Source organism: Triturus cristatus, chromosome 9 (assembly GCF_964204655.1).
Source record: "Triturus cristatus chromosome 9, aTriCri1.1, whole genome shotgun sequence".
Lineage (NCBI taxonomy): Eukaryota > Metazoa > Chordata > Amphibia > Caudata > Salamandridae > Triturus > Triturus cristatus.
In genome coordinates, this window is record NC_140592.1 from 416,129,464 (window position 1) to 416,153,117 (window position 23,654).

The window sequence follows — 23,654 nt, forward strand, 5'->3', positions numbered from 1 at the left end:
CCCTCCCTTTGTGAACAGCCAGCGGTCTGACTGCCCGATATGGATAGTTATCATACTCATGCATACCCACTGTTCAGGTGGGCTTGTTCCCCTGAGCGGTCACCCCTCCGATGTGTTTACCCCAAAGTTTGGTTCCTTGATCTGCTTGGGGTGTGTGGGAATCCACCAGTTGCTGTCTTTTTTGGTATCGGTGGGGGGAGGGCTTGTAATATATTGTTATATGTGTTTGTGATTGCTACACCAATACTGTACTGCATGACATTCCAGCGACAGCCCGCCTTACATATGCAGGTTATTTTCCCTAGACTACGTGGCGCCTCATGCTAATAGAGACCTGGAACTTGACCTCCTGTCTATGACATTAAACATCAGAGACCTCAATAACCCAAGGAAAGAGAAGCTGGTTATTTCTTACTTAAGCAGACATAGTGTTACATTAGCATTCTTACAGGAGATGCTCCTCCCCCCGCTGATTGCCCAAATGCTGTGTTACGGAGCTTGAATTGCTTCTTTGCGCACCACAGTGCCTACTCCTGGAGGGTTGGTTTCTTAATCCACAAAAGTAGCCCCTTTGTTTGCCGAGAATGTATATCTGATGCAGAGGGCAGATATTTACTGGTATCAGGGGTCTTGGCCAACAGAGTGGTACTGCTAGTAAACGTACACGCGCCAACACTTGTTCCCTGGAGTTTTATCACAAGATATCCGCACTAATAGGTTGTTCACAAGCTGACCATACTTTAATGGGTGACGACTTTAACATCACATGCCATCCTGCTTGACACAACCAGTTCCACAACAGTCATAAAACCTCACTCGCTGAAGGCACTCACTGAACTCCTAGACACCTTCCAGCTTACTGATGCATGGTGCTCTAATAACCCAAATGCAAAAGACTACACCACTAACTGCCCCGCATTATGTCTGGACCTGCATCAATCATTGGCACATCTCTCATGGAGCACTACTATTGCTCACTGATGTTATGCGTAAACCCCACACCCTTTCCAACCACACCCCTGTAAAGGCAATGTTGCTAATCCCATGTCAGAGGCACTCAACCAGGCAATGGTGTTTCCTCAAAACTGCACTTCACAGCGAGGGTTTCTGTACGGAAACCTGGGAGTCCGTAAACAAATATTTCAAGACCAATATTGGTTCTGTAGAGAAATAATCTGTGGTCTGGGATGCCTTCAAGGCCTATATAGCTGGAGTATGTAAAGCTAAACTTGCAGGGGCACACCGTAGTATCAGAAATGACCTGGCAAAGGTGGAGGGGAAACTGCGAGACACTGATATAGCGGGCATGTCTAATACGCACTTACTTCACCTATACAGCCGATCCAATCTATTACAGGAGATCCGGGCCTTGGCTGAGCAAGAAGTAGCTCATATAGTAAAATATGCTAGAGCACGCAGGTATGGCAAGGGTGAGAGACTGATCAACACCCTGGCTCGCCTCTTGCTACATATGTGACGAGTCTCTTGGCTGATGATTGCACAACTGCTATTAACAAGGCCACTATTGCTGAAATGCTTATGACCTGTTACCGTCAATCGTACACAACACGCTTGGGCGGGAATGAATCAGCACATGCTGAGTTCCTAGCTGAGATAGCTATGGCTTGGCTTGAGCCTGGTCAGCAGGAATTTCCGACTGCCTTTATTACATGTGTGGAAATATTGCAGGCTTTAGTTGCCCCGAGTGGCTCTAAGTCCCCTGGACTGGATGGATTTACCGGGAACTTTTACAGAGCGAACAAGCCCATTTTGACTCTGCATCTTCTAGAGGTTTATACTGAATCCCTCAAAGTAGGCATACTACTCCCCACTGTACAGGAAGCCGTCATCATCTTACTACTCAAACCTGGCAAGCCAGGCCACCTTTAAACCTCCTGCAGACCGCTATCACTCCAGAATCATGATAATAACATATTAGCCAAAGTAAAAGCCAAAAGTCTTGCCCTTTTAATGGAACGCATAATCTCTCCCATGCAGTATGCTTTTGTCCCATATAGCTCCACATCAATTACCTTCGTACTATTTTTGCAGTATTAAATCAGATTTCTCCCACTGCCCCGTTACAGTTGCTTTATTAGATGGTGAAAAAGGATTTGACTCGCTTGAATGGTTGTTCCTACGTGCAACACTGACCAAGCTAGGAATGCCAAATGGCTTTCGAGACCTCATTATGATACACTAAAAGGACCCCTTGCCGCACCTTAAAGTGAATGGCACACTCTCAGAAGCCTTCCCGATAACTAGGGGTACACAACAGCGCTGTCCGCCCTCTCCCCTCTTATTCATCATCACCATGTTAGGTATATACAGGAGCGTCACCTAGACAGAGGCCTCCGATTTCAACACAGCCCACTGCTAGCTTCTTTATACGTGGATTATGTTTTTCTGTTTGTCCTAATCAATCTATCAATCTCCACCCTCTCCCCGTGAGGTGATGCGCTCTGGGACCGTTTCCAATTTTTTAATTAACTGGAACAGATCAGAACTCTTTACACTGACAGATGCAAACGAACCAAGTGTTTTCGAATATCCCCTGTTCTGGTGCACTGATTTCCCCTGGTACCTGGGTATCTTTTTACATAGAGAGAGGCCCCAGAATATATATTCCGTAATTATGAACCTGCTATCAACAATCTCACTACTCCGATAGAACAGTGGAATAAATTACCGTTAGCTATAGCGGGTACAATGCCATCATAAAAATGGTGGTTCTTCCGATGCCTGTATCTTTTTTCAAACATTCCCATTGCTCTGACCAACAACTTCTTTTCTGCTCTGCGAAGACTTCTAACACGAATCATCTGGGTTGGCCCCCAACCCTGCATTTGATGAGAGATGTCGACTCTCCCCTTGGAACGAGGTAGATTTGAAGTTCTAGATCTTCAATTATATATTATTGAGTGACTCAATTCCACGTCACCTATTACAGGTATCATCCAGACGCCAGTTTAGAACAACAATAACAGTGGAGCCTTCAATTGACCAGCACCAAACCTATTATTACTCTCACAGTACCAACCCTCTATTTAAGGGAAATTTGTGTGCACACTCAGTGGCACCCACTGTTACAATGCCTATTCCCTTAGGAATCAGAGTATATACCAACAGAAGAGAGGTGCACCACACGAGAAACTTAAGGACACAGAGTTCATTTGTAATTATAAAATTTCTTCAGAGATCATTCCTTATATTCATTTTAATCTTTATGATAATTTCAAGAGACATAACATTCAGTTCATATGACTCTACAGAAAGACAAGCCGATGCGTTTCGTCCTAAATCAGGACTTCATCAGGGCACTGAATTGTGACGGAGACCAAAAATAGTATCTTCCTGAATGTTCAACAATCTTTTAAACTTTCATACTGAAAGGCAGAGTTCCATCCAATCAAATAAGATAACGCCGACACTAGGTTATTAATGGCACAGCTGAGAACCAGTGGGTTCACGTCGCAACAGTTCCACAATCCCAGGAACCATACACACTTAAGTACTTGGAATGTTCCCATTTATCACTGTCCCAATTTTCGCAATATGCTAGTTGCAGTCCGAAAAAAATCTCCAGATGACAAATTAATGGTCCAACACCCAGGCCGCCAGGTTACCATATCTTAAACTTGAGAGCTCAGGTGCCCAATTCCCCCTTCTCTCACTATTCCCCCAGGGAATTCCGCGGGACCCAGCTGACATATGGACCCTTTCCACCACTTGTTGGGGGTTGTCCAAGCTCAAACACTTCACACTAGCTATGGTGGTGGGTGATCTGTTTGAAAATGGTAATTTTAAACCTAGTTCCCCTTTGGCAGAGGGGGGAGATCCGTCACACATGGATATTTCTGTCTTCCACCACTTACATAGCACACTGCGTGACACCTTCCCTGTATACCCTGAGGAGCCTAAAGATTTTTCTCCCTAACATTTGTAATATCCTCGACAGATAGTGGCAGGTGGGTGTCTCGACTTTACCACACCTCTTTGCAACTGTGGCTCACTAGAGTGGAGAAAATCAAGAGATGCATCGGAACACGATTTGGGGCACTCCGTCCCAGATAAAACCTGGTATTATTGCTGTATGCAAACTAAACTGGTGTCCAATACCCACTGACACAAGCTACTACATTATAAATATTTACACCAACTTACACAACCCCAAAGGCTTTAGTTAAACTTGACCCCACGAGACCGCATCGCTGTCCTAAATGTAAAATTGACCAAGCTGATTTTGCACTTTTGTCATGGAATTGTGAAGTGATTGCATCATATTGGAGGGAGATTTCGGTCCACAATATTCCTCATGATTGAAAATATACTTGACCCAGACCCACTTATTGCCCTGCTGGTGATGTTGAACCCCTACCTCCAGCTTGTGGTGCTTTACTGCCATTGCGCTAACACTAGCTAAACAGCAGATAGCTCTCCACTGGGACAGTTGCCAACCACCAACTGTTGCTACTTGGCTCCATGATATGGCACACCAGTGAACTTTATGCATCACTACAACCTATAACCACCAGACCGAAGGATATGTGGCAGCCTCTTAGGGATTATCTCTTAACATTAGATTCTAAAGTGGAGTACAAAGATATGAACTGATGTCTCCTTACCGGTCTTATAATTTGTATTGCATGTGAATTGTTTAATGCAAATACTATACAGGACCGATGTGTTGCACTGTTTGCCACTATATGCCTTGGTTGTATTTCTCAACTCAGATTCCCCTTTTAAGCTTCTCATGAGCGGAATGTCAATTACTTTTTCAAAATGTGTAGCTTGTTTATTTTTATCTGAAAAACTGATAAAGATTTTTTTTAAAATAAGGAAGCAAGCTATTAGCTAACGAGGCTTATGCTCGGTCCAGTATACAAATCATACGCCCTATAAAAGAGCTGCAATGTTATACAGCCAAAGTGCAAGCCAACATTTTCAACTCAACCATGGAATAGGGTTTCTCATTTGGTCCCGCTGCTCTAGATCCAAAGGTTGTGCCCAGCTCTTTGTCTAAACACCATTATTCCAATCCATAACGGCTGATATCCAGGTAATTGATACATTTTCCCAATAATTAAAAAAAATACAAATCACGTTTCATAGAATGTATAGGGAATTTCTGTCTTAGACTGTGCAGCTTTGCAAATCACTCAGAAATTCCACCTTGAACTTTTTTATCTGCAAAATATTTAATACATTTCAAATAAATCTAGCAAGCTCAAAATGGACACGAATTGGTTCGTGTCAAATGGATTAGCCTTTTCAAATACTTACACATTAAAATTCTTAGATCCGATTCCCTGACATGAAATCTTGTGCCCAATTATTTAGCCTCACATTGTCCAAATTTACGTTTTACTTCTGTCAACCTTTAGCCATGTTTTTCTAAGATTAAATACTCAGATTTTTAACCAATTTTCATTGTGGTCTGTCAAGGTGTTTTCGAATTAAAATATTATTTTGGAATGCCAAAGTTCCTTTTTGATCTCTAAACGGGGCATTCATAATACTTTGAAACACAGACAGCAATTATGCTGCAGGACCATACCAGTAGTTTAAGCACTCCTCTGAAGATACCAAATACTACAGTGCAAATGACAAATGTTAGTATTGAAAATTGCCTTCAACTGTAACAAAGAATTTCAAGTTATTTCACTGGTTATCAAGTGAATAACCCATCACTAAGTGCTGGCTAGCTCCAATGTTGTAAACACTGTGTTACATCCTAAGGATGAAACCATCTCACGACTATGAATCAATATACATTTTTCATGCAGCGTAAATCTATACACATTGTCAGATCTGCACCAAAGTAGCTGGGTGGTCAACCAATTTAGAAGGCTCACTATGTTACATTATGTCTTGCCTGCACAAGTCATCCAGTCATCCAACATGTCTAGTTTCTATTGATATGCAAGTGTTGCCTTCTTTAGCTTGTGGTGTACCAGACATGCTTCAGTAAATAGTATGTACTGCTGGAAAACTTTCAACTTCCCAAGTCATGCGCTACACACCACAGATGAAAGAGAAGCCCTTAATATGGTTAAGAGTTTTCACACCTGTGCTGTTCCATCCCTCTTCCTGCTCCTTTCCTTACAAGGAAAATACAGCTGGGGTCAGCCTTAGGCTTTATCATTATAGCGGCTTGATGCGGCCAGGCCAACATGGCAACTCACTTTACAGCTGGGTTGCGATGGGCCCGAGTGCAGGAATGGTAAGATGGTCCCCTCACCAGGGTGACATCTCAGTCTGTCAGCTAACCGTGACACTCTTCAACCTCCTTCGATGGAGTCTGTATCTGCCATATCAAAACTCACTACCATTCTCATACACAGACTATTGTATTTGCATTCTCTGCACCATATTTCTGCAAGTCAAAGCCATATCCCTATAAAGCACTAACAAAACCAATAGATTTGTCCCTTGTAAAGTGCATGCACACAAAGACACAACATGCAGGGATCCCACATTTACACTGCTACCCTCACATAGGCACATCACCCTCGCTTTACTCATACAGGCATATGCCTCACTCTGCACTCACACAGGCACAACCTTCAACCTGTAGACCACTTGCTCTGCACTTACGAAAGACAATGTTAATTCTGCATTCTCACAGACACACCCATCACAATACACTCACTAAACATGGCAGTCATACTGCACTCACCCAAGTACACTGCTTACATAAAGGTACACCGCTCACTAGGAAGGAGCAGAATCTGGATAGCTGGTGGCATAGGAGGTACAGGTGGAATATCTGGTGCATCGGGCCACTAGTACTATTCAAAACTGTTGAACTAAACTACAATGAAGCCTGAATTTCAACTGAGGTGATCTATTCTCCCATTAGCCACATTTGGGCCATCATTGCAGACTATGTGAGTCTGATCTTGCAGGGAAGAGTCCTGGCATCAAAAAAGTCCTACTTGCCTTCTATAAACAAGATGGTTGTTTTCACTGTATTACAAGCATATGCTAAAAAAAAGGAAAAAGAAAAACATGTCTACTAAATGTGGAGGTAGGTGCTTCAATTGAAAATTAAAAAGTAAAGCTTTACAGCGGTCTGCTTCTTGCCACAGTAAAATGTGTATGCAGAGTATGCAGAATACTGTTTCAAGATGGTGGCATGGTTTTAAAGCTTGCAACATTGATACCTGGTGCTCTGCATAGGAAAGTTGTGGTCCATTAGCAATGTCAGTGCAGATGCTGGTACTCTCATTATTAAATTAGCAGTAGGACAAGTTGCTGGGGTATAAACTTAAAGGAAATTTCTCCGGAGGTTGGACTCCTCTGGATGCAGAGTAACACAGAGTAAGTAGGCAAACAACTGTATCTCCGGCTGCCTGACATCCCAAAGACCCGCAGTTGTCTCAAGAGCTGAATTAATATGCAAGCAATGCTCCGTCTGATGAATAACTGGAGCGGGTTTACACACAGCTAAATTTCTCTAAGAAAGATTACGTATTATTTTCGAGAAAATATGAGGCTGGTGAGACAGCTAAAACCAAAACACACAGAACAAAATAGAGCACACGGGCCAGGAGCACAGGGGGTCCTTGTCAAACATGCATAAGACATACTGAACTGGTGAAGAGCATCATACTCTTTGCTGAAAGACACTGAAAAAGTGTGGTACTGCAGGACCAGAGCAAGGTTTCTTCAAAGACATAAAAAAGTGTGCTACTGCAGTGCAAGCCAGTGGAAACTTCCTTCACATGGAACACATGCAGTATTGCAAGGCCAGTAAAACTTCATTTAAAGACATGTAACAAATGTGGTACTGCAGACTCAGTGCAGACTTCCTTCAAAGACTTGAAACAAGTGTGGTACTCAGGGCCAGTGCAAGCTTGCTTCAAAGACATGGAACAAATGTAGTATTAAACGGGCACTACAGGTTTTCTTGAAAGACTGTAAAGACAGACAGACACACACACAACACAACACTACACACACTCACGGGGGAAGTAAAAATTCAGCTCACATGCAGCACATGCACAAGATGGTCATCAGTCATGCATGCTAAGACAGCCTCAGATATAAAAACAGGTATCACGCTGGCAGCAGCATTTACGCTTATTTCAGGCACAAAATACACAGAATAAAGTATGGAGGGGTGAGAGTCACCGAAGGCTCATGCCAGATAGTAGACTTTTTCAGCTAGAGTTCCTTTTGAGCCCTTAAGCCCATAATAGTCTGAGCTTTAACGTGGCTTTTGCTGCTTCCCAACACACTAACTGCGTGCACCAAGACAAATCTTTAAACTTTTACATCAAATAGGAGTAAAAAAGGGATACCAATCTAGTGGCTGAGTTACACAGTGTGATACCATAAAACTGGGGTTTAATCCTGGCTTAGCCAGACACTTGATCAAATTGTGTGATTCTAGGCAATTATTTTTTTTTAACATGACTCTGGCATATATGCGAAAAACTTGAAATATGTGAGGATATCTGCTGTACAAAAATGTCTCGTGTTTGACTTTATGGACTATAGTGTGCTCTGTGTAAAATAAGAATATAGCTCACCTAAAGACTACACATGACAACTAAGTTGCGTCTAAGTTCACTGATGGTATTTGTCATCGGGGAGGGAATGGACACATGAATGTTTCTAAGTTCATGTTTACAAACTATCACTTTAGTAAACGCCTATCAAAGCAGTGACATAACCTGATGCACTAAGGTGAAACGTTTGTCAAAGAAATATTCTTTTGGAGTTTTGAAGACACTATCTTTTTTGTATATAATATCTGTTGAATGCTTTCCATGCCAAATGTTCCCATTGTGTAACTTGTGCCTGGGCTTCTAGAGTCAAGACAGACCCTTTGCTCGGCTCGCGGCGTTAATTTCTTAGCTCGCCCATTTCTACTGCAGTACTGTGGGTAACAATTACTCTAGTTCCCCGTCACTCAGTATCTCTCTGGGTAGCAACATCTTGTATTCTGAGACGGATAACTATTCCTACTTCTGGTTTTAACAAGGAGGAATTGTGCATCAGAGACACCAAGAAGTTGTTTTAAAGCAGCCTATGCATTGTATTCACATAAAATAAAACAAACAACGCTCAAATCATTAGTTTTCCCAGCTCCAGCATTTTGTCCTTAGCCAGCCTATGCTATTTTACTAACTGTCATAGTTTGCCATCAACCCGTCACGCTGAACGCAGTTATTTCTGTGACTGTCTTGTCTTCAGAAATCACCCAGCAGCATGGGCGTAACATCTTCTTTGACCTCTGCTGGTCTCAGGTAGCCTGGGCAGAATGAAGCACCTTGCATTTACAAAATTGAGCATGCGCACTGCTCTGCCATTTAGTTTGTGTGCAATGCGGCCTTTACAGTGCCCCCACAGGTGCTTCTATAGATTCTGCTGCTAGGAGTCTGACTCTCACAGTTGAGAGAACTTAATGGAGCTGACAGTAAGTTCCCTAGTACTGTGAGAGCTCCCGTGGCCCTAGTAGGCAGTGAGCGTATAGGGATTCTGAGAGATCCAAGCATACACAAAGATCAAGTGTCACAAATGTGCCACGCCTATTGAGCAAGAGAGTGGTAATAACGGTGTAGTATGTAGCTGGTGTTGCATTTAGGAGCACAATGTCACAAATATTTCATTAAAGTTTGGTGTGGTAGCCACTGCCATTAACAGACAGCACAATTTCCATTGAAATGGCCACTACATTAGCACAGACAAAGTTTTACTGATAAAACTATATAGCGCTCAAACTATAATGTCTGGAGATTTGGATTCAGCAAATCTTTGTAATTTGTGCATCACCAAGTTAAGTGTCTTGATTTGATCCTATTAAAATCTTTGTTACCATTATACTTAAGAATTGGAAGAAAACTTTGCAATGTTTCTACTGTTCCTAAGTAGGTATTTAAATGTTGTTGAGTTAGAAGAAAACATGTCATGCTGCCTTTTCTTTCACACCAGCAAGATTGCTGCATGGTTCACTTTACAAAATCCTTAAAACTGCCATAAGTGAAAGAAAAGTAAACATCAGTCTCCATGTTTAGGTAACCAACAATCTGTCAGAATACTAGACTGACATTTGACCTCTGTCTTTGAACGCAAGGCAAATGTGACAGGATAAAAACAAAATGTAAAGTCTTCTTTACTGCTGGATCACCTTCGGAACTCAAGCATGATTATTTGGGTGCCCTCTCAGCGCTTAACTCGTTCCGTGCTCATGACGGAACCACGCCGTCATGAGCCACGGTTGCCGTGTGCTCATGACGGAGTGGTTCCGTCATGCTGCGGCCGTTGGCGGCCGCGCCGCCCACGCGGCGCTAATTCCCCGCCTGTGCGGGCGATTAGCGCTGTGGGCGGAGTCATGACGGAACCACTCAGTCATGAGCCCAGCCCAACCGTGGCTCATGACGGAGTGGCTCCGTCATGAGCCCCGCGCCACCGCGCTGCCCCCCCCGCACCCCCCAGCGCTGCGGCGGAATTTCCGCCGCAGCGAAGGGGTTAAAGGGCTGATGTAGTTGGGCCCACCCATATCTCTGGGCCATGGTGCAGTGCATCAACTGCATCACTGGTAGCTATGCCCTTGATTAGCAGTGAGAGTCAAGAAGCTGCAAACAATTCATACCACAGTAAATGAGAAGAAATTGGAATAATGAACATGATAAAATATGTATTAAAAAACACTATGGGGCACATGCATGAAAGTTTCATTTTGTGATTACCAAATAGCGATTTTTAAGAGATCACTAATTGGTAATCGCAAAATGCAGTGCAACACAGCATACAGCAAATAGCGATTCTCTAATTGCAAATGCTTAAGAATCGCAAAACGCAATTAGGGAATCGCTATTTGCAGTTGCGACTCTATTCTTTCCTATGGGCCTCAATACCCATAGGTGAGAATGGTTTTGCATTGCCTAAATTATGATGACCTAATTGTTCATCGCAAATTAAATAATGTAAAAGGTAAGAGTGCCTCTGAGGGGCCCCTAACAAAAACAAGCATTGGCAGAGCCAATAGGCCTCGCCTTTGGGGCCTTATAAGTGTTTAGCCATGCAACAGTTGCATAACTAAACACTTATAAGGTCCCAAAAGCGAGACCTATTGCCTATGCCAACCGGCCGTGCGGCCGCGAAAGTGAAAGTAATCGCGGCAAAAGCAGCGCGCGCGCCCGCGCACATGCACTGTAGGTCTAGGCTGGCCTGGTAGCACTTTTTGGAGCCTTCTCAATTAGTCTCGCCAGACCAGCGCATGCGCTGGGTCAGGCGAGACCTAAAAAGGTGCACATGTAAGGCCATGTGTGCGCCACATGGCACTTTGAAAAATACAGTTTTGTATATTTTTCGAAGTATGCTCATTCAACTTGAAGTTGATGTTAATTAGCGTTTCCTAAATGCACAGTTCGCATTTAGGAAAGGCTTCTTTCACGTGAAACAGGTAATCGCAAATTGGGATTCCCCACTTGCCTTAGCAAATTAGGAAATTGCAAAAGATTGCGATTACCTAAATTGCGAATCCAAAAACTTTTCATGCAAACGTATGATTTTTTGCAAATCGCACTTTTTCCGATCGCAAAATAGCTTGATGCATGTGGCCCTAAACAATGAAAGGCTTACAGGTCATTAGGCTGCAATCAGAAAGATCCTCAGTCTGATTTGTCTACTATCTCCGAATCATGCGCAAATAGGTTTTTGTACCCGATTCAGCACCACAAGTTGAAGCAGTAAATTTTGATAAAGCGGCCCAATTTGTGAGTTCTTCAAAATCATGTCCATAAGGATATTCTTGACAAACAGAGTAGGGGTGTTATATGAAAACAGAGTAGGGGTGTTATATGAAAGTTTAACTAAATGACTTCGAAGCTGCAAATATTTGAAAAAATCATGTGTATCCAAACTAAACTTATTTTTTAATAAAAGAAAAGAAGCCATGCTGCCCTCATGTGCTAAATCACCCAAAATAGTGATACTGTGGTGCCTCCACCGAATTGTGATTTGATCTTGAAAGATAGAGGGTAGCAATCTAGCCGCTGACAGGGGGGTAAAAAAAAAATTAACATTAGCGATGGACCATCTGCGCCGTACCTTCCTCCATACTGAATACATTGACATGATTACTTTAAACTTTGTTTTTTTATAGTAGCTGGGTTTGAGGACTGACAATAGAATTCCCTTGGCCTCCTCTCCTACTCCAATCTCAAATATAGAAGGTGCACGACATAGTGGAAGAGTCGCTCTGTCGCCAAATAGTGAGATAGCCAGATGTTGCAATAGAGCTGTCCAACTATATAACAATAAATTAGGAACAGACAACCCACCCCCACACAATGGTAGCTGCATCCATTTCGCTGCCCTTCGGGGCTGACGGTATCCCCACAGAAACCTACTGCAGCATCTCTCTGCACGAACAAGACTTGACTGCGCAAATTCTAACGGAATGGTCCTAAATAAGTAAAGAAATTTAGGCAGAATCAGCATCTTTAGGACATTCCTTCTACCAAACATGGATAGGTGTAAAGTGTCTAATCTTTGTAGAGTAAGGCTAATAGTATCTATAATGGGTAAGATGTTCATGTCAGGTAGTTTATCAACTGATGATGTAATTATTATCCCTAGATACACTGCGCTTTGGACCACTGGAGCATCAGAGGGGCCCATTGCTGTAGATTGAACCACCTGCGTTTTCAGGGCATTGAGTTTATAGCCCGAGCACTCGCCATACTGTTCTGCTAGGTTTTTAATAGCGGGGAATGCAGTTGAGACATCACTAGTTAATACTATAATATCGTCAGCATATGCCAAGATTTTAAATTCATACGTATTGATCCTAACCGGAGATATATCTAGAGAGAGCTCAAGTTTACACAAAAACAGATCTATATACAGTGCAAATAGAAGGGGTGAGCAGGGGCAACCCTGCCTAGTGCCCCTACTAATGTCTAAAGGTCATGATACCAGCCCTGATATAGTAAGGGTTGCGCGAGGTTTAATATATAGTGACTGCAGGGCATGAATAAAGTCTAAACAAAACCCCTTCCAGTGCAGAACTTTCCACAGGAAGCCCCAGGCAACCCTGTCAAACGCTTTTTACGCATCTAACAGGATTGCACCAAGGGGGGATCCCGTGACTTGAGCCCAATCCAACAATGCTATAACACGTCGGACATGATCCGCCGTGTCTCTACCAGGGATGAAACCATGTTGGCGAATAGACACCAATGGCGATATCACTGATGCTAACCTTGTAGCCAATATCTTTGCGAAGATCTTATTATCAGTGTTGATCAATGATATCTGACGAAATGATGCAGGATCCAACTCTGGCTTATTCTTCTTTTTAAAGAGAATAATAGTTGTAAAACGCCAAGAGTCTGGAATACGGCCTAGTTGCGCGTCTCTAAGGATTGCTAGAAAGTCCTCCCGTATCTCAGAACAAAATGTAGTATAGAACTCCAAAGGAGTAGAGTCCGGACCAGCCGCCTTACCCTTAGCTAACGAATTCAATGCCAGTTCCACCTCATCCCATTCTATTGGAGCCGCCAAAATAGTGTTCTGCTGGTCTGTTACTTTTGAGGTGTTAAGATCATTTACAAAAGTGGCGAACTCATGATCTATATTAATATCATTAGATTCCTCTGTGTATAAAGAACTATAAAACTCGGAAAAAACGGTCAGGACTCCTTCAGGAATATCATGAATGTGCCCCTGGGTATCTTGGATCTTAACAATACGGTTGGCCTGGGATCGCTGCTGAAGTCGTTTGGCTAGGACCCTGCCGGATTGTTCGCCAAACTCAAACATCATCTGACGATACTGAAGATATTTGGCTGCCAGGTCCGGTCCTAAAAACTCAAGCAGGGAAGCCTTTATATGCGCAACCTGAGTTTGACTATAAGTTGTTTCACGGCCCTCCCTAATTGCATCAATGAGGAGGACCTCTGCACACCTTAATGCGTTGACCCGCACATAAGTCTGGTCCTGGATTTGCTTCTGGCGAAAATATGAAAAGCTTTTTGTTTCACCTCAAATTGCTGCTTAAGTGCATCCCAAATGATATTACTAGGTGCTGATCCCCTATTAAGGTTCAAAAATTCAGATACCCATGGCCTCATATGATCTAAGTAGAGTTGCTCGGATAGAAGTTTTCTCTCGAAAGTCCATGATCTAAGTGGCTTCGAGTGGCGGTTTAATATAACATCGATGCCCAACGGATTATGTCAGATATTATACGAGGTGAAATTGAGATTGAAATATTATCTGCAAACCAATCAGAGAAAAAGACATAATCCAAACGTACCATTTTTTTATGGGGGGCCGAAAAATAAGTATAACCATCCAGGTGCTTCTTATGATAAAACCACAGATCAGTCATTGAATGTACCTGAACCAGTGCTTGCAACGCTCTGAATACTCTGGGTTTTTTGCTCACATATTTTTGCCCTCCTATAAGATTAAGATTAGCAGAGAGATTGATATTAAAGTCACCACAAAGGCAGATAGGAGGAGGCCAAGAAGCTAATTATACATTTAAATGGTGCAAAACTGCAGGGTCGTCGACATTTGAGCTATATACAGTAAAAATAGTCAATGCTCTACCATTAATCAGAAGCTCGGAGATAACCCACCGTCCCCCATTATCTTGAGAGGTTCTAACACAGGAACCTAGCCCCCGCCTTGCTAGAATTGCCACGCCTCTTATCATTGAAGACTGTCGGGAACACCCTATTAAATCGAAACCAGGAATTTTTAATTGATCACGGTTGTTCCAAGGTATGTGAGTCTCCTGCAAACATAATACCTCTAAATGTAGAGCCTGAACAACCCTCGAAAATAATGCTCTCTTCTTCCCATTGTTAAGGCCACAAACATTCCACGATGCTATACGAATGTTACCCACCGCCATTAAGTCTTTTACAAAGCAAAACAATGACTATAATAATAACAATGATACCATGATGAAAACTGTTCAATTTATCAAGCTTTTTTTTTTCTTTTTTAAGTGCACCATTGACCCAGCCCCACCCCAACCCTGCCCCCCTCCCCTTGAAGCCTACCACCCGCCCCACCCCTTCCTCCTCGGACCCCCACTCCCCATCCTAGGCAATCGGACCGAAGTCCGGGTGATGGAGGTGCTGGTATAGGCCAGGAACCCACCCCCCTGGAGTCGCAGCTACCTGAAAAATGTAGTGTGGGGCATGCCCGGGGGAGATGCATAGATGAAAGAAAAAAACAACCACAGCAAAATATACTGAAGAGAGAAAGCATCGACCCCACGGATGGGCATTATCCCCACTGAAGATCTTTAATCAGTGAAGAATCTAAAAGACTTAGATCCAGGCTGCATCTGCTTGTTAAATCAAATCCAAAAATGCTTTAGCCAGAATTTCAGACTCAAAAAATTTCGTCTGAGCTTGGTAAATAACTTGGAGTTTGGCTGGGAAGAGTAAAAAGACCTGTGCCCCTTTAGATTGAAAAGGGGCAATAAGCTGACGGAGCTGCCACCTCCGTTCAACAGTAGCTGGACAGAAGTCCGGCCTTACAAAAAAATGACAACCCTTCCCTGACCTTTGCCTGTCCGGCCTGGCTAAATCATAAATCCTCTCTGGCTAGGAAATTATGCAAACAGATTAAAATAGCACAGGGTCTATTGACTGTTTGTTCCGGGCGATGTTTGGGCTTAAAGGGAAAGCGGTGAGCACGCTGGGTTTCCAACTGCCAGTCCCATTCCTTAACCTCTGGGAATGCCTCAGTGAATAGTTCAGCCACTAACTGCCTGGCACGGAACCCTCCATGCCCTCGGTAACCCCCAAAATTCTTAGATTATTTCTTCGGGCGCGATTTTCCATGTCCACAAGCTTCCATTGGATGTCCTCCCGCTGAGATTGATTTGCATCTATAGTGGATTTTTGAATCACTAAATCTGTACCTGATTCAGCATCACAAGTTCTGATATATTGTAAATTATCACAATGTTACACATGTAGGGCCCGATTCACAAAGGTAAACTGAGACAAAAGTCTAACTTTATGACTGGTGTTAAAAATTCATGGGAATGAGGAGTCACAGGGCAAATAAAAGGGCCCGAATAGCAACCAGGAGGCACTGTTAGAGACCCATGACAAGGCCCCCTCTTACCGTTTGGTGTGGGAGAGCACATATAGCCATCTAAGTGCCACGATTAAGAAAGCCATCAATTGCAATTTGAACATTTTGAATAAAGGCAAAAAAGTGTGCGAGACCTCTTTTTGCCTTTAAATGTAGTAGAAATCTAAGTAACATCCTGGTGCACTCTAGACCTCGTCAGAACCACACTACAGATATCCCACAGCCATTTGGAAGGACCTACCTATCCAAGGCCATTTTGCTTGTAGCACATGTGTGGTTTGTCATCTAACCACACGCACATCACAACTCGATTTGGGACTAAAAACATCTTGGATATTTACAAGCCACATTAATTGTAATTTGGAGGCAGTCAATTACTTGTTTGAATGTCCCTGTAAGTTGAAATATGTGGGCAGGACTACTCGAAAGGTTAAAATCAGGATGATGGAGCATAAGAGCTGGATCAAATGGAAGAAATCCAATACTAAGCTCACCCGCCACTTTCTTCATGCAGGACATACAGAGGAAGATTTTAGGATGGTAGGTCCCTTATACACAATCCTGTTTCACAGAGAACAACGGTGGATGTTTAGATTGGGCAGCTATCATACAGGTTGAAATTATTATATACCGTGGTGCATCATTTGAATGCATTTGTGTGCTACTACACACTTTGGCATGAGGTTGCATGCTATATCATGTACTTTTATAGCTTACTTTATAATCAGTCTGCATGCCCACTATCACCATACTTTTATTGTGGCCTGTGGATTGGATTTTGGACATTTTAGAGCCAGATTTAGAATCTGTTGTTGTGCACACGAGAAACTCTGGGCACATACTAATTCCTTTTTTTCTGGGCGATATTGAGGCCATGTATTATTAAGATCCTATGTATATAGGATTGTTGTATATTGTATATACCATTCTCCCATATGAATGCTGTTCATTGCGCTAAGTACATTGTATTTACCAGTATTCTAACTACAGCCAAAAACAACTGTAATTTTTTTTTCTACTACTTCTAGTACTGACAATACTGCACCAAGTCTATTGCAATTTTGGTTAGGTACCTAGCGGACCTGTACTATTTCTGTACATACTGAAGTGACCACAATCAAGGCAGGTATGAGGGGAGGTCAACTTTATTACCGCTCATCTACAACAGCTTCCAGGGAGTGTCAACCTGTTTCAAGCATAGACATTCCATCACCAAGGAAATGACAGAACCCACAGTTAGCCATGACATCACAGCTATAGATATGACAATATCTCCCTTCTTTACAGAAACACAATAATTGAAAATTAAAACAAAAGAAAACTTAAAGCAAAGCTAGATACAATAATTAACATGGAAAGGAACCCATATGACAATAAAAGACAATAAAAATACTGAAGAAAAGTTTCATTAACATAAAAATTAGAATGACAACTACATTCTCTAAATCCATACATTTGGGAATAAATCTCATACGGGTGCTCCTCCTCACCAATGAGGTAGACTTATCTTGTGATGAATTATCACAAGATGAACTTCTTCCACTCAATCCGATCTTCCCAACCTCAAAAGAAGATTTATTAAGAGAAGGAACAATGTTGTTATCTTTCAAACCCATTTGATGCACAACATTGTCAGGAATTCTGTAAATCCTAGTTACATTCCACCAATTCTTACCATCGACTCTCACAGCATACGGCGAAACCATATCCACACACATGGGTTTACTGAATTTAGATAAACCTTTGGGTACATTATGTGGAATCTTTATCTTGACCCAATCACCCACCTTGATTTTGTGAGACCACTCTTCTTTATGATAACTCTGTCCTGAAAGATCAAAATGCTATCCTTAGCATTGATTTTATTGTGTACATGAGAATGCACGTTTTCGTCAACTTTCTCTACAGAAGAAGACAAAACTGATCTTGACACTAGTCCCCACTCCCTCATCCAAGCTGGGCACATACTGAACGTTGCAACTCTCCCTCTCAGTAACTCAAAAGGACTTTTCCCAAACTCAATACCGGGTGTAGTCCGATGAGCCCACAGCATACTCTGTACAGCTCCTCTAAAGTCCATGTTACCAGAGACAGCCCATTGCACACAATCAACCAAAATGCGATTCATGCGCTCAATAAAACCATTTCCTTGTGGGTGATAAAGAGCTACACGCCGATGAAAAATGCCAGATTGATTTAAAAAAGTAGACATTTCTTTGGAGACAAACTGTACCCCATTGCCTGACACTAATTCCTTAGGAAAACCTTCCCTTGCAAACAGACTCTCCAAAAATTTGATAACTTAATTTGTATTAGGTTCCGTCAAAAAACAAACCTCCCACCACTTGCTGTAATAATCAGCAATTACCAAAGCAAATCTATATTTATTTGGTAAAGTATTGACCGGACCGATGAAATCTAACGCTAATTTCATCCAAGGACCTGAAGGTAAGTCAACTTTCACCTTGGAAGGAATAACAGTCTTGATCACTTTGTCACTGGAACAGCACGTAAAACAATTTTCAACCATATTCTCTAAATGACGATCCATTGAAGGCCACCAATAAATTGAGCGAATTCTGCGCTTGGTACATGATTGCCCCAAATGACCTTCATGTCCTGCTAGGATTATACGATCTCTCAAACTAGCTGGGGGAACAAATTTATCACCCCGTAAAATCATCTCACCCTCTTCTAGAGTGAGTTCATCAGCCACTTTAGAAAAAGGTTGCAGTTCGCTATCCAGATGTTTTTCATTTGGCCAACCCTGAATAATACATCTTTTTACTTCCTTGAGAACAGAATCAGACTTCAACGCATCAAACCATTCTTCCTCCTTGAAACACCCCTCTTTACACACTTCAATACTCGCAATTAAGCATTCCTCATCTTCATCCTGAAAACACTCACTCTGCACCACAGGCAATGGCAATCTTGAAAGTAAATGAGGTCTGATGTTTTTTCCTCCAGGAATATGCTCAACTGCAAAGTTGTATTGAAGAAGTTTCGAACTCAATCTCGCGATCCTATGAGTATGATCCTTCACTAAAACACCATTTAGAATGGGAATCAGAGGTTTGTGATCCGTCAACAACTTAAAAGATTTACCCCAGAGAAGACTCTTAAACCTCTCAACAGCCCAACAACAAGCCAGAAGCTCTCTTTCGATAACCGAATAGTTTTTCTCACTGGGGCGTAATGATCTGGAGATGAATCCAACAGTGTGTTCTTTCCAGCTTTCATTTGAGTCAACATGCCCCCTAGACTATCAAGACTAGCGTCCACAGATACAACTGATTCTAGAGAAGGATCATAAGGAGTCAAAATGTTACACCGACCAAGATCCTCCTTAATTTTGTCAAAATCTGTTTGGCATTTTTGATCCCAGAGAAAAATATTTCCTCTCTTAAAAAGTTCCGTAAATGCGCAGTCTTAGCTGAAAAGTTTGAAGTGAATTTAGCATAAAATTCGCACATACCAAGAAACGATGACACTTGTTCCTTGGTCTTGGGAGAAGGAACTTTAACAATCGCCTTGATCAAACCAACTCTGGGAAGAATGCCCTCACCAGATATGCAGTGTCCTAGATAATCAATTGACAACACAAAAAACGCATTTGCTCAAATTAGCCACTATACCTTTCTCTTGTAGTCTGTTTAACACTTCCATCAAACTCTTGTCATGCGACGATCGGCAAACTCCTGCTACTAAAAGGTCATCTTGGAATACAACAGTATTATGCACTCCTAACAGAACTTTTTCCATCACACGTTGAAACACGGAAGCCGCAGAGGCTAGACCAAACGGCATCCTTTTGAATTGAAAAGTTCCAGAAGGTGAAACAAATGCAGTCAAGTGTTTTGAAGACGTATCTAATTCAACTTGATGATATGCAGAGGATAAATCTATCTTTGAAAACCATTTGAAACCCTGAAACTTTGAGACTATATCATCAATGCGGGGTAGTGGGTGAGAATCCACCCACATGTTCTTATTGAGACTGCGTAAGTCAATGCAGACTCTGAGATTCCCGTTTTATTTTGTGCGACGACCAAGGGACTTAACCAGAGAGATGATTCGATTGGCTCAATCACACCAGAGTCACACATCTTTTCCAGCTCTTTCGTTAAATCATCCCTAACGCACAAAGGAACATTGCGCAGTTTGTGTTTGCTAGGAATAGCTCCATCCTTTACCTTGATAAAATGTTTAAAACCCTTGATTAGACCTAGTGAGTCACAGAAAACTTTTGGGAATTTACTTACCCAGATAGAACTATCATCACAACATGTTGATTCATTGACAATAGACCGTAGTCAAAAAACAGAGCCTCCTTGTCATTAATACAACGCAATCAATACCTAACAGTCAACGTACCTTTCACACTGCAATGGCGATAATGGACAGCACAAATGTGGTCACAATAATTGAGAGAAAAAATTGTTATATCAAGATAATTTATTATCAATTTCATACATAGAAAAAGCTGTAAACACAGTATTATATATTGTCATATGGCTATTTAAGGAAGCAATGACAGTATAAACATATCAATACACAATAAAAAACATCATCAAAGAAAACAAATATATCATAAAATGTAAAGTTAGGGACACCATAAAAAGGACAAAAATGGTCCTATTGACAGAGGAAAATCACCAAACCAACAATTCATTAATTGTGACCCTAGTCAATATTACTTCCCAATGATTATGTCACAAAGAATTATAATCACAGATTTTGTGTGGTTTCCTCGTATTAGAGCATCGACGCGTTTCGGTGGGCTATTAGTTCTCGGCCAACACCTTCATCAGGAAAGATTAACATAAAGTCCCAATTGTAGTTACATTAAAATCAACAGTCTGAAAAAAACATAACATAACAAATTTTTAGTCACTTATAAAATCTATTTATTCTCTCAATACATAGACACACATACGGCTGTCCAACAAATACACAATTGCACCAAGCAGATCAACAGCCATGCAAGTTTGGTATGCAGTTCTATTTGTGCTTTTAGTAGAGACTCCCCTTCGTAATGCTATACAAGATCTTTGTTATTAGCATAAGGTGCTTATGCGAGTGCTACTGAGTCAAAGTGTTTATACACAATATTTTAGAAAGTTTTCTTGGAAACCCCAATTAGCTTTATTTTAGAAATGCCTACTACTTTGTCTATAAAATCTGTTATGGCACTGAGTAAGAATCCTTACAAGAGCGTTTTATCAATTGGGTATCCATACACTAAGCTTTAGCTTTAGAACCGTTACTTGTATTCTATAACACATTGTGAATCATTTACATTCATAAAGGACCAGCTACCTTATTAATATGAGAGGCTGTATCCATGCAAATATCACCACTGAATCCTTCTCCCTCAATCGGCGGTTAGAATGAGTCAATCACGGTGAGTATATGAGAACCTAGTAAGTGAAGACATCACAACTTCCAATATTCAGTTTTAAACAACGATCACACTATAAGGAAAGATTATTTCCACTAAGAGTTACCTTGGATGTATCTCCAACGAGTCTAAAAAGACTTCACGACACAAAAGATTCTTTCATTGGGTAATATCCTTATATCTCTTACGTAAACGGTTTAGCACCTATTTAATGAGAATGAATTCCAAGTTAGGTTGATACATTATCATATATATTATAAGTAGGTCTTTGGCATACTAATTAGATCTCACAGGATTTTGATGGGAGATTCTTTTTATACAATTTCAAATTCCTAGTCCTAAAGAAACCGAACGCTTCTTGATTGTTCAAAGCATTAGGCATTCATATATGGCTCTTTCACGGGTAATTTTCTTACTGCCCCAACTTAGTCAGAACCCACCATATTATCTAGGCTTAATATGTCTCTCACTCCATAGGAATCCCTATCAACAATATCTAGTAGAATCTATCAGATATGCTTAACAGCGCTTGCTGTAAGAAAAAAGTTTTTTTTCCTTTTTTACCTTAGGCCGCTTTCTTCTATTTGTTCCCTGCTGCACCATCCAACGTTCATGAAAATTATATGTTCATGCTAGGGTTCAATGCGCGGTAACAGCACTACGGGGAAAACAGTTATGTTTCAGTTTGAATGGAAATATACCTTGCTATAGCAAAACAGATTTTAGCCCTTACTAAAAATTATAACTCAGGCTACCTCTCATCAAAACTGACCGCCGTCTTACTGTTATAATGCGTGCAAACAACCTTCTGTGCCAATACAACCAAACTCAATTAGAACTCAAGGAGTATCTATACTATGTGGCTCTTATCGAGAACATTACTTCCAAGATATCATATTGCCCACTCCGGCCAGACCTTCGTAACTATCACCGCCATATTGGAGGTGTCAAAACAAGGATTCAAAGCCCTATATTCTAAGCGGGCGCTTTTTTTTTGAAAACACAAGCGCAAGGGAAGAACCAATACACCTGCAAACGCCGCCGTTTAAGTAAAAAAGTTTTTTAACATTGCTCATTTACCTTTAAAAGATTCGCTCCCTGCTTCACCATCAAAAGTGGTTGAAATTTATATTACAGCCAGGGTTTGGTGCAAAATAACGGCACAACAGAGAGAACAATAAAGTTTCAGTTCGAATCGAAATGATCTCTGCTTTAGTGAAACAGACTATCTCTCATTAAAGCTTACCTCCGTTCGCCTGTTACGGTGTATATAACCAGCCTTCTGTGCCAATACAGCTAAACTTCATTACAGCTCGAAGGCTATATATACGGTATGACTCTTGACGGAAACAGGTGAAAGTAAGAACACTGCTTCCGGGGCAACACGGACACAACATCCACTCTGCTTAATTCTCCGCGAGCGTCGCCGCCATCTTGGAGGTATCAAGAAAGGGTTCAATCCCCTATTTGTAATGAGAATAAGGTCTCAACCACAGCGAAACGAAGCCCAATAGGCCTTCAATCGCCATCATTTTAAAATAAAAGGGTATTCTCCTAGTGAAGATTATCATCATTTGATTCTTGGCATATACCGGCTACCGTTTCAATCAGAAGCAACCCATATGATACGCGAGAGTTGTTAAAATGGTTAATCCTTGATCCCTCATATCTTAAGGATCATACCAGTGGAGAAGACGTATCCACCGAATTGTATTAAGTCATAATTTTGCGGGAACATGAACTCTATGAAAGAGCCACAACAAAATATGTCTTAGTTACTATTGGAGGCCTATTGGTCTTCGTTTCGTTTAGACGGATCTATCAATACGCACGTTGACGTGCGCACGTTGAATAAGCACATTGGTTTATGTAAACGCAAAATGTGGATATGCAATGTGCTTATTCAACGTGCGCACGTCAACGTGCGTATTGATAGATCCGTCTTGAGTTTAAATACAGTTCATTTAGCTTAAAAATTGCACAATTCAAAGGAACATTGTTTGGGAATGAGTTCTTTATCCAGTCTCTCTTGTGACATAAGATCCATTTTCTTCGCTGACCGTAATGGGTGCAATTCGTCGCAGGGCAAATAGTAATAATTGCAAAACAGAGGGGTTTGACTTCATGCACTCCTTTTTATCATCTTTTTTCCTTGAAGTTTTATTCC

At 41.6% G+C, this 23,654-nt stretch overlaps 1 protein-coding gene and 1 long non-coding RNA gene across 2 annotated transcripts in view; both read right to left on the reverse strand.

Moving 5' to 3' along the window:
- LOC146798073 (cytochrome P450 2G1-like) overlaps positions 1-23,654 on the reverse strand; it is a 998,619-nt gene that overhangs the window by 298,274 nt on the left and 676,691 nt on the right. The window lies entirely within an intron of this gene.
- LOC146798074 (uncharacterized) lies at positions 20,536-22,144 on the reverse strand. Its single transcript, XR_014968596.1, has 4 exons — positions 22,052-22,144; positions 21,594-21,691; positions 21,406-21,506; positions 20,536-20,945 (listed from the first exon to the last, which is right to left on the reverse strand). It is a non-coding gene; the product is annotated as an uncharacterized LOC146798074 (long non-coding RNA).